Source organism: Pelobates fuscus, chromosome 13 (assembly GCF_036172605.1).
Source record: "Pelobates fuscus isolate aPelFus1 chromosome 13, aPelFus1.pri, whole genome shotgun sequence".
In the NCBI taxonomy this organism is placed as follows: domain Eukaryota; kingdom Metazoa; phylum Chordata; class Amphibia; order Anura; family Pelobatidae; genus Pelobates; species Pelobates fuscus.
In genome coordinates this window covers 68,346,403-68,358,815 of record NC_086329.1, presented here as the reverse complement: position 1 = coordinate 68,358,815, position 12,413 = coordinate 68,346,403, and the positions used below count along the sequence as shown (strand labels likewise).

The 12,413-nt window shown below is 46.7% G+C and overlaps 1 protein-coding gene across 1 annotated transcript in view; it reads right to left on the bottom strand.

The window, feature by feature from the left end:
• Nucleotides 1-5,767, bottom strand: part of FUT8 (fucosyltransferase 8) — a 173,286-nt gene extending 167,519 nt beyond the window's left edge. Inside the window, exon 1 of the mRNA XM_063438912.1 lies at nucleotides 5,622-5,767. The gene's annotated coding sequence lies outside the window, so the exon portion shown is untranslated. The remainder of the gene's footprint in view (nucleotides 1-5,621) is intronic.
• Between the last annotated feature and the right edge of the window lie 6,646 nt (nucleotides 5,768-12,413).

Sequence of the window (12,413 nt, the reverse complement as noted above, 5' to 3'; positions counted from 1 at the left end):
ATCCTTCTTTGCCCCAGAATGTCAGATCTCTTCTTGGATCAAGAAGCTACAACCCCACAAATTAAAAATATTATGGTTTTGCAAGTATTATTATTGCCATTTATATAGCGCAACAGATTCTGCAGCGTTTTTATCCATTTTATGTTTAAATATCTGTACAGATTCTGATAATTTTGTATCCTTATTTTTACTGTAAAACCCTTTCCTTTGCCTTAGACCAAATCTCCTTTCTTACAGTCTAAATGCGTGACCTTGTGTCCTACGTATATACCGGTTTATGAATAGATTCATAAACTGTTTGTATTGGCTCCAAATACATTTGTATAATGCTATCATATCCCTCCTGAGGCGCCATTTTTCTAAACAAAAATAAAATACATTTGTTAGCCTTCTTCATAACTAAAATGCTCAATTTATTTTATAAATTTTATAGCCCAACCTCTGCACTTTTTCTAGTGCAATAATATCCTCCTGTAGAACAGGTGCCCAAAATTGCACAGAATATTCAAGGCGTGGTCTTAAAGATGCAAAATTATATTTTCAAGACGAGAATTAATGCTCCTTTTTATACTAGTAGAATACAGATAATCCAAACTAAATAAATACACATGCTGATGGTACCCAATGACCTCGTAACACTACTGTCAGCTAGATGTCATAAGTGATATTATAACTTGCTGGTGTTGAGGTCTTGTTCTGCCTCACTTTTGTAGATTATTTTAGCTACCCTTTACTTAAGCTGACAAGTGAAAAAACTGAATTGTTCCAAACAAGCCTGCCAAGCTACCAGCTGAAATTGTCAGTGATTTCAGAAACATTCTGCTCTCTATATTGCCATTTTTGTGTTGCTCAACAGAGCAAACAAATACTTGCAAAGCTACCTACATAAAACCCTCACTGAACATCCCTATAAATACAACAAAACATAACTGATGCTCTGTCCTTTCTAACTAGGGTCAATAACTGTAAACATCGACAATCAACACAATATGGTATACAACTGCTCATGTGACTTTAGAAAACATTTATTCAGATAGTACAAAGTGGAATAAGGAAAAATACCCTAAAACATCTAGCATAAACACTGCCATATAGTTTTTACCTGAACTAGGATCTAGTGATACTAGTGCATGGTGTCACACGTACAAATTCACTAACACCACTAGGTCATACTCTGGTCCCCAACGGTTATATGTATATTCTCCAAGAAAATCTCAAATACAACAAAACCAATTAGAAATTTACATTTTGTGTAAATACTATTGTTTCAGTGCTCTTAACACAATGGGCCACCACAGAATCACACACAGTTTAACCCCTTAAGGACCAAACTTCTGGAATAAAAGGGAATCATGACATGTCACACATGTCATGTGTCCTTAAGGGGTTAAAGGAACACTCTGGGCACCATAACAATCAAATTGAAGTTGTTATGGTGCCAGGAGGTCCCTGGTGCTGACTCAACTTAAGATGTTGAACAATTCTCAAATTGTTTAAGGCCAAAGTCTGTGTTCCAGTGCTATATCACTCTGCCTCTCTGTTTTTCAGTTTTCTCAAAAATCGGGAAACTACAAAGACTCTTACAGAATCGGGCAGTGGCACTGTTGATTGGCTGAGAGCTGTCAGCTTAGGCTGTCAGCCAATCAGTGAATCCCAATTCATAAAACTGGCTTTAAAAAAGGTAAAAAAAAATTCAAGCCAGTTTTAATGAGAACGGTTTTACCCCTTAAGCTAAGTCAGCGCCAGGGACTCCCTGGCACCATAACAATTTCATTTCAATTAAGTTATGGTGCCCAAACTGGCCCTTAAATTGTGCAGAAAAACATGGGGAAGTCAGGTCATCTATCATAACACACAATACAAAATAACATTCCACATTACCAATACTGTACATCCGGTCAGCACATTCAACTATCACTACACTTCTAGAACACCGGAGTCCATTCAGTGCACATTGAACTAATGCGGATATTGACGTAAAGGCATGAAACTACTCACTACCATGGCAGTCATGCCAATACTGAACATGACATCAAACTGCTCATACCAACATCACATTATACATAGATATGTAGGCTGAAAAATAGGCGTTCAAGTTCAGCCGTTTTTACTATCAAAGTGCTCAAACTGCCACCACTGTACCATGTCGTATTAATGCACTAAACCGTTACTGTAACACTGCACAATATCAAACGAATGTGCAATCTGCAATGCTGTAACAATAGATTGCCTGTGCACTGCATGCTATTACTCTACCAACTATTCATCTTTCCTTTAATGTACCATGACAGTGCATACAACCATCCCACTGTATTAAAACACAGCCATAACACAGACCTCAACCATCCTGTACCACTGCCAATCAGACTATCGTTACCTTGCACTTTACTACTATAATGTCCAACCTGCTGTTTCTGTATCTGCCATTGCCTTAACAGACAGCCCAGCACACCGAAAGCACCTCCTGCCATTGCCCTCACAACCGGCACACCGCAAGCACCTCCTGCCATTGCCCTCACAACCGGCACACCGCAAGCACCGCCTGCCATTGCCCTCACAACCGGCACACCGCAAGCACCGCCTGCCATTGCCCTCACAACCGGCACACCGCCTGCCATTGCCCTCACAACCGGCACACCGCCTGCCATTGCCCTCACAACCGGCACACCGCCTGCCATTGCCATAACAGTCGGCACACCGCCTGCCATTGCCATAACAGTCGGCACACCGCCTGCCATTGCCATAACAGTCGGCACACCGCCTGCCATTGCCATAACAGTCGGCACACCGCCTGCCATTGCCATAACAGTCGGCACACCGCCTGCCATTGCCATAACAGTCGGCACACCGCCTGCCATTGCCATAACAGTCGGCACACCGCCTGCCATTGCCGTAACAGTCGGCACACCGCCTGCCATTGCCGTAACAGTCGGCACACCGCCTGCCATTGCCGTAACAGTCGGCACACCGCCTGCCATTGCCGTAACAGTCGGCACACCGCCTGCCATTGCCGTAACAGTCGGCACACCGCCTGCCATTGCCGTAACAGTCGGCACACCGCCTGCCATTGCCGTAACAGTCGGCACACCGCCTGCCATTGCCGTAACAGTCGGCACACCGCCTGCCATTGCCATAACAGTCGGCACACTGCACGCCATTGCCATAACAGTCGGCACACTGCACCCACCACCAACCATTACACTAATAGCCAGCACACTCCATGCACCAACTGCCATTGCTCTAGTAGCAGACACATTGCATGCACTGCCTGACATTGCCCAAATAGCATGAACACTGCATGCAGTCTGTCATTACACCAATAGCCAGCATAATGCATGCAAAGTCTGCCATTGTATTAAAAGCCAGCACACTCAATACATTGCCTGTCAGTGCACTGCAGTACACTACATAACGCTACATGTGCAGCCTGTCATTACACTAATTGTCATCACATTTCAAACCAACAGACCACACATCACACAAAGTCCGCCAGTGCACCACATGCACATCCTGACAGCGCATAGCACTACACAAAGCATGCACAGCCTGCCATCACAATAATGGCCAGTACATTGAACAATAACAGACATTGCACTGCATACACAGCCTGCCAACACACTGCACTGCATACACAGCCTGCCAACACACTGCATACACCTCTTGCCAACACACAAAACAAAGCATGCACAGCCTGCCATCACAATAATGGTCAGTACACACTGCATACACAGCCTGCCATCACAATAATGGTCAGTACACACTGCATACACAGCCTGCCATCACAATAATGGTCAGTACACACTGCATGCAGAGCCTGACATCACAATAATGGCCAGCACACACTGCATACACAGCCTGCCATCACAATAATAAATAAAAACAATAAAAAAGGCTGCGCACACGAAATAAAGTCCAATTAAAAGTAAAGAAAGTCCAACTGATTTTTCTTACAAGTGTCCTTTGATAGATGAGGTCTTCTACTATTGTAGTGGTTCCACTTATTATGAAAGATAAATAATAAGTGGAACCACTACAATAGTAGAAGACCTCATCTATCAAAGGACACTTGTAAGAAAAAACTGTTGGACTTTCTTTACTTTTAATTGGACTTTATTTCGTGTGCACAGCCTTTGTTATTGTTTTTATTCATCTTGTTTCAAAGGGTTTGAGGGATCCCCTTTTTTAAGGTTGCTGCCTAATAGTTATCTAGCGCTGTTATCTAGCGCTGTCTCTTTCCTTTTTATTTATTGCCATCACAATAATGGCCAGCACACACTGCATACACAGCCTGCCATCACAATAATGGCCAGTACACTTAACAATAACAGACATTGCACTCCATACACAGCCTGCCAGCACCCTGCACTCCATACGCAGCCTGCCAGCACCCTGCACTGCATACGCAGCCTGCCAGCACCCTGCACTGCATACGCAGCCTGCCAGCACCCTGCACTGCATACGCAGCCTGCCAGCACCCTGCACTGCATACGCAGCCTGCCAGCACCCTGCACTGCATACGCAGCCTGCCAGCACCCTGCACTGCATACGCAGCCTGCCAGCACCCTGCACTGCATACGCAGCCTGCCAGCACCCTGCACTGCATACGCAGCCTGCCAGCACCCTGCACTGCATACGCAGCCTGCCAGCACCCTGCACTGCATACGCAGCCTGCCAACACCCTGCACTGCATACGCAGCCTGCCAACACACTGCACTGCATACGCAGCCTGCCAACACACTGCACTGCATACGCAGCCTGCCAACACACTGCACTGCATACGCAGCCTGCCAACACACTGCACTGCATACGCAGCCTGCCAACACACTGCACTGCATACGCAGCCTGCCAACACACTGCACTGCATACGCAGCCTGCCAACACACTGCACTGCATACGCAGCCTGCCAACACACTACACTGCATACGCAGCCTGCCAACACACTACACTGCATACACAGCCTGCCAACACACTACACTGCATACACAGCCTGCCAACACACTACACTGCATACACAGCCTGCCAACACACTACACTGCATACACAGCCTGCCAACACACTACACTGCATACACAGCATGCCAACACACTACACTGCATACACAGCATGCCAACACACTACACTGCATACACAGCATGCCAACACACTACACTGCATACACATCTTGCCAATTAACAAAAAGCATTCACAGCATGCCATCACAATAATGGTCAGTACACACTGCATACACAGCCTGCCATCACAATAATGGTCAGTACACTGCACAGTACCAGACATTGCACTGCATACACAGCCTGCCAGCACACTGCACTGCATACACAGCCTGCCATCACAATAATGGCCATCACAGGGCTACATGAATGCTCAGTATTGAATTGGCCGACCATCTTACAGGATTGTTCAGACACACACAGTATCCAGGCACTGCCTGCCAGTGATGGCTGATCTCTGACACTCCTGCTGTCATGGACCATGATCCTCATAACAATCAGTCACCATGGCTGGATGGGTCTCATGGGAATCCCAGCCCAACACGGGGGGGGGGGGGGGAGGCTGAGCAGCCAGAGGACAGCCATGGAAATGATACCCACACCCGGTGATACCCGATCCCAGCTCCCCCGTACCTTGCGGCGGTCCTCCAACCGGTGCCCTGCTCGGACAGACAGAGACCCTCTGTGCGGTGCAGACAGGAAGCCCTCCCTGTACCCAGCTATGGTGAGGAGGGGAGAGGTACAGCCGAGCTGGGAGGGAGGAGGGAGGGCGGGGAGTGGATGCAGTGCGCATGCGCGGCTCACTGTTCGAGCAACGGGGGCGATACGGAGGGGCGGGGGGGACAAAATCAACCGCCTGCGGCACACGCCTGGCTGAGAGCACGTGATAACCCCTGCACCGCTGGCTGGGGTCAATCATACTGCGACTGCCCACTGTGTCAACAGAGATTAGCATCTCAGCATTCCACAGCGACTATAACCACTGAAACTGGTCCACAATGAAACCACCCATTGCTGTGTGGCAACAGGAGGACCACTGGTATAGGGAAACACTGAGCTGGGGAACTATTAACTGCAGCTAGTTATTATTATTCTTGGCATTCATATATCATTATATATCGTCAATTTATTCTGCAGCGCTTTACAATATAATAAAGGGGGGAATTACAAACTGTTACAAGAACAATAGGTTGATGAGGACATTGATCAAACGAGCTGTATTTAAGGACCATTTACAAATAATTTATTTTTATTTTTGGTGACAGCTTGGATACTTTAGCCTCAATTATGCCATTTAGATTTTAATTTGCTACCTCACTGTCTCCAAAACAAGCTGTATCGCCATATTTGTTGTCATACAAACGGTTTCACATTTTTTTTTAATTATGTTTTTTTTTTTTACTAGATTGAGAATTACAAATTTTGAATCGCAAAACGTCGACCAAAATATGTAAGATTTTATATACGGTATAATTTTATACATCTTTTTGCCATGATAATTTTTTTCTACAATTTTTTGCCATTAGGGGGATTGCCTGACAGGCCATGTAGTCCCCCTGCAGGCACAGCTTGGCCACCTATTGCGGCCATGTGATCGCTCTGCGCGAGCGATCACAGGGGCCTGAGGGAGCTGGAGGTGCTGCAGGTGGGCTGTCAGGCAGTCCCCTTAATCGGCATCGCGGCAGCAGGTAAGTATCGATCGCAGGGGGGACCACTGAAAGGCAGGACAATATATGCTGCCCTGCGGCGTTAAAACTTGGCTTCCGCAGGACGGCATAGAACGCCCTGTGGCATTAAGGGGTTAAGGAATAACACTGTAGATAAAAATATTTTTCACAATTGGGATATTAATGCACTATTGAATTTGTGGAAAGTGAATTAGGGAATTTCAAGTAAAATGCTAATATTTATATTATAAAAATACTCCACTTCTGCAATTTTGGCCTCCAGTTTGCAATTTCTACAGGAGAACATGAATGTAAAAAGAAGTATCCTGAGAAATTTGTTACATCATAGCACCAGTAACAAGTAAAGTAAAGGCAGGGTTATTCGCTGAAATGGAACTTGTCAGTAATTTAAAAGGAATTTTAGACTTCTGGCAAAAACAGTCAAACTGGAAAAAATTCCAAGCCACCAATGTTTTCCATTTGCTTATTTTGCATAAAATCTGAAATTCACTTTGACTTCGCATTGTACAGCCATATTTAGATTATAAACTTGTTTGGGCAGGGCCCTTTTCACCTACTGATCTACGTCAATCATGTTTTGTTAGAATTAAGTGTTTGTCCATTATACAGTGCTTGGACAATTCTGGGTATTTTTCACGTACATCACCCCAAAAAGCAATAAGAGAAACTTCTTTACATTGTTGGCTTAGTTGACTGTCAGAAGTTATATCGATCAGATTCTCAAAATCTACATCAGAAAAATTGTCTGGCTTGCCTTTTATGGATGCATTTCGAACCCAGTCATTATTGTTTTCATTCAAGAATGGAAAATACTGATTAATAGATGTGATTAAATGGCGAAGATGATCTACAATTTCATTGCAAATTTCATCTTCAAGTTAAATTTCTGATTCTTCAAGAAAATCCTTAAAGGACCACTATAGGCACCCAGACCACCCAGACATACGTCATTTAATTCTGTGAATATGTCTGAAAGATATGTTACTTTGGATAACTACAGAGTGTTTGTTAATCGATCAGATAATTACATGATTTTGCTATTTCATGACGAAAAGTCATGATTTTATTAAAGACACGGAGGCTCAAATTGCTTATCCCTTTCTTTACTGTCCGCCAATAGCAGCAAAGAATACAAACAGTTAGAAAAAATGGTATCCATAGTGATAAGCCACTCCCATACCAAGTCCCAGTATAATAGTCAGCAACTCCCAACATATTTCCTCTTTCTTTGGAGATGCGACACAACAACGAACATTAAACAGGAACCGATGAATCAGTCCAACCACAGCAGAACAACTGTCTTGAAATCCAGCCGGAATCCAACCAGGAACAAATAACAAACTGGGACCAATCCATCACAGAATCAGAAATCGCCAACGTAGAGGATCCCATCTAAGGACAATCCGTAGACATCCAGCAAATGAGTTGAAACCTTGCGGGAAGCAGTGAGGACCCTAAAGCAGCACAGAATCAACCTGTGAAAACACAAAAAAAAGGAGCCCAATGGTTAAATCGGTACTTGAACCAAAGTGTGCATGCCAAGACACATCATATCGACAGATAGTGGGACACAGTACCCACATAGCAAAAAACCTCATGACAAAACATAAACATAGCCGGGTCATATGTGATCATAAATGGTTAAATAAACACAGTGCGCACCACAAATACCTACCACACCCTGGAATCCTTATATGAGAGAGAAAAGTCAACAGGGAGGGAGAATCAAGTGAGATAAACAGAGAAGGGTGGGACAATACTCGCCACCGTGTCTTTCATAAAATCATGACTTTTCATCATGAAATAGCAAAATCATGTAATTTTGTGTCAAGACACGGAGGCTCATATTGCAAGTTTTTTTTTTATTTTAAATTCTTTATTTTTGCGTGCATGGATAAGTACAAAACAACCCGGCTGGCCACAATAGCCTTGCGGGTGATGGTTGTTACATGACTTCACAACAAAATTAAGGCATACTTTTGTCTGTCATTTCGGAGTTGTAACGTCAGCTAGATCTGCACATTTTTATTTTTTACAAGTCAATTAGTGTGAAACTAAGGCCTCCATGGAGTGTATTCACAGTGTATGTCAGTCTACGAGTTTCGGGTTCATGTTAAATCGGGGGGGGGTGTGTACCCACAGGTTATCAGTCTGGAGGTAGTTGTCTGCATGTTTGTACCCCTCAGGCTTGCGTGTGTGTGTGTATGGCTGTCCTTAGTGTTGTTAGTGTCTGCGAGTGAATTCTATTGTGTCCGTGTAGATTGGCGTGTGCTTGTGGGGCATCGGATAATGACATCTGGAGGGGCGTCCATTGGTGCTTGTCTGGCTTTTCTGATTCTAAAACAGCCGTCCAACACAAGTTTTTTTGCCTGAGCGGGTGGCAGAATTGTTGCTATGAGACGTCTGAGGTAGTGGGGTAGTTCTGAGGAGTCTATGGTGTCTGGCATCCCCCTTAGTTTTAAGTTAGCGCGTCTGTTGCGGTCTTCTGTTTGGTCCAGTCTCGTGATTAGGGAGGACTGTACGGCCTGCATATGGGAGCAAGTGTTTTTTAACTCTCTCACCTCGTTTTTGAGGTCCAGGATGTCCTCCTCTGTAGCCTGTGTGCGTGCTGTCATCGCTTGTAATTCAGTCTTTATTAGGTTAATGTCTGCTGCATGCATTCTCTTCATTTCCATCAGGAGGTCGGCAATATCTTGTTTGGTAGCCGGGGTTTGAGTGTCCTGGCCGGCTAGTGGTTCTGTGACTTGGGGAGCGGTGGATGTTTCTAATCCGGCCCCATGCTGTTTCCCCTCATCTGGAGAGGCTGGCGTGCACTCCGGCGGAGCCGCCATCTTGGGCGCCATTGGCCTCTGTAGCATGTCACCTATATCTTGAATGCCTCTGCTGGCAGTTGGTGGAGGCTTTTGGGACCTGCGACCCATTGTGTAGCCGTCCGATTCCGCAGGGTCAGTTAACAGGTAGGTGCTGTGTCGGGCGTCGAATGCAGTGACCTCCGTCGCGTACCTTGTGGCTTGGAGTGTCCGGTAGGCCCCAGATTTTCGCCGGGTCTTTTTACCCGTTTGCGGGAACTGGAACGGCATTCGTCTGAGCCTTGGGCTCCAGGGGGAAGTCCGATGGGTGTTTGGGTCTTTGTATGGGACCTCGGATTAAGGCAGATTATCGTCGTTTGTTCGGAGCTCACATTAAGTGCGTCCGTTCAGGCTCAGCTCCAGGCTCCGCCCCCCATATTGCAAGTTTAAAGCTAAATACTGATGAAAAAACGCGAGGGACCGGTCGAAAATAAAATTTGCGAAATGTGGACTCACGGGACCAGTCCGCCATCCTCTTCAAGTCTTTCAGACGTGCCCCCGAATCCACTGCGCACTGTGCACTCTTCTGATGCTCATATTCATGCAAACAAGCCACCAGATACAACGCCGGAGCAACTGTAAAACTCGGATACGAAACCGACCGAATCGCCGTCTTAGTGCGTCCGGTTATGTTAAATGTCACCCCTTCCAGAGTGAAAGACCGAGCATCGTAGTCCAGGGCACAAACATCCAAAACCTATTTGCATGAAATGATGCAAAAGAGGGAGCCCAATTTGGCTGACAATTGCCGTTAGGAGAGGTCTGAGTTAGGAGGCCAGGAATTAAAGAGAGACAATACGCAGGAGACGTCCCAAGTAGAAGAGCATCGAGGCCTAGGAGTGCGCGACAGTCGTGAGCCCTGAAGCAAACGGCACACCAAAGGGTGTTGGTCTGCGGGACAGCCGTCAAAACCCTGATGAGCCGAGGAAATGGCCGATCTGTACAAGTTAATCGTGCAATAGGCACGACCAGCCTCAAATAACAAGGTGAGGAATTGAAGGATCGCAGTTACAGGTGCCGAAACGGGATCCATGTTCCGAGCCAGGCATCAGCCAGCCCAAGCGGTTCCATATGATCGTCTAGTACCGGAAGCCCATGCGTCCGCCAGGAGGCGTTGAGTTGTGTCTGATCCTGTGCCATGATCAGGATGTCGTCCAAGTAGACAATCAGTCAAACTCCTCGACTGCGCAACCAAGCCATGGCCGGGCACATCAATTTCGTGAAGCACCAAGGTGCCGACGAGAGTCCAAAATGAAGACATAAAACGCCAGGTGTCACCCTTCCAGAGGAAACGGAATAAGTAGCTGGATGTCTCGGCCACAGGGACCGTCAAGTACGCGTCTTTCAGATCCAGTTTCGCCATCCAGTCGTCATGAAGGAGTAAGTCCCGCAGGAGGTAGATGCCCTCCATCTTGAAGTGGCGGTAGCGCACCAAGGCATTGAGGGAGTTTGATAACTGGACACATTTATCCGCCCTTCTTTTCCACCAGGAAAATATTGCTGAGTACCCCTGTGGAGGACGTGGGGTTTAGTTCTATCGCCCCTTTTTTTGTGAAGGGCAGACAATTCCAAGTCTATCAAGGCGTGGTCGCTTACGGAGAACGAGATTGGGTGTGGAGGGGGGATGTGACAAGGAGTGACGACCAATTCTATGTGGAAACCCCGAACTGTGGCCAGAACCCAAGCATCAGAGGTGATGGCTGACCAAGTATGGAAAAAATGAGTCTGTCCCCTACACAAATATGGGAAGAAACATGAGGTAGATGTAAGCTCACCGTAAGGGCGTCTGGAAGCAGTGTTCCCTCTGAAGCCTCTGGATCGCCATGGCTTTCCGCGAGAAGGGGGATTGGTTTCTCGCCTCCTGATAGGGGGGTCGCTGGGTGTAGGAGCCTCGTCCCGAGCCACGGGAGTTGTAGTTGGAACAGCCGGACAGACGACCTCTGAATCAGCCGGCACTGGTAGAGACCCGCCCTTGAAATACCCTCTTCATGGAGGATTAGGCTTTATCCAGAGGTTTTAACACTGCCTGCTATGCAGATTGCTCTCTGTACCCAGCCACGGAGTTCTTCCGGGTCAACCTGTCTGTTCTAAGCTCTGGCGTCTTCAGCCAGGTCGAACAATTTTGTCAAGGCACCAAATATGTCCTCATGTTTGTCTTGGCACGATTTAAGTGTTGAATCCAGACCCTTGCGAGGGTTCCACCCCAATTTAGAGACGAATTGGGTCATTTTGGGGTCGACTACTGGGGTCTCACAAACTTTTTTTGGCACCAAAGGGGCATTCAGCCCTGAACTTACTCCGGGCCACCTTACTGAGGGGGTGCCATACCCAGTTTTCTAGGCAACGTGCCACATGGTCCTCTGGGAGCCATTCAGCTGACTTCGGGTGATGGAGATCATCCGGGTCGAACATGCGTTCCCCAGATGGATCCAGGAGAGTGGAGCCCGCAGTAGCGGGGGAGTCACTCCGAGAGCCACTCACAGCCACCATCGACTGAGGGGGGTTCAAAAGGTCACTGCCCTGCTCGCATAGCTCATTTTCAGAGTCACTCACGGACTCAGCACCAGCCTCCTCACTAGACCCGATTTCTGAGTAGGAGTCGCTCTCAGGTTGTGCTCTACCACATTTCCACTGCCCCGCCCGATATGCCTGGCACGGAAATGCTCTTTTGCGTGATATAAGCACGCTATCATGGGTGACCTCAGGTTCACCAGTCATATGGGTTCTGGAGGCAGAGGGATTTAAAGCGGCACTGTCATGCCGAATCCCGTTTTTTTTTTGTAACCCCCCTCCCGCCTCCACTACATCCAATTGACCCACTAGTCACCCCCAAATACCCCTAAGCCCCCCAGATTACCTCTTTTTAAATCTGTATCTTCTGCCCCGAT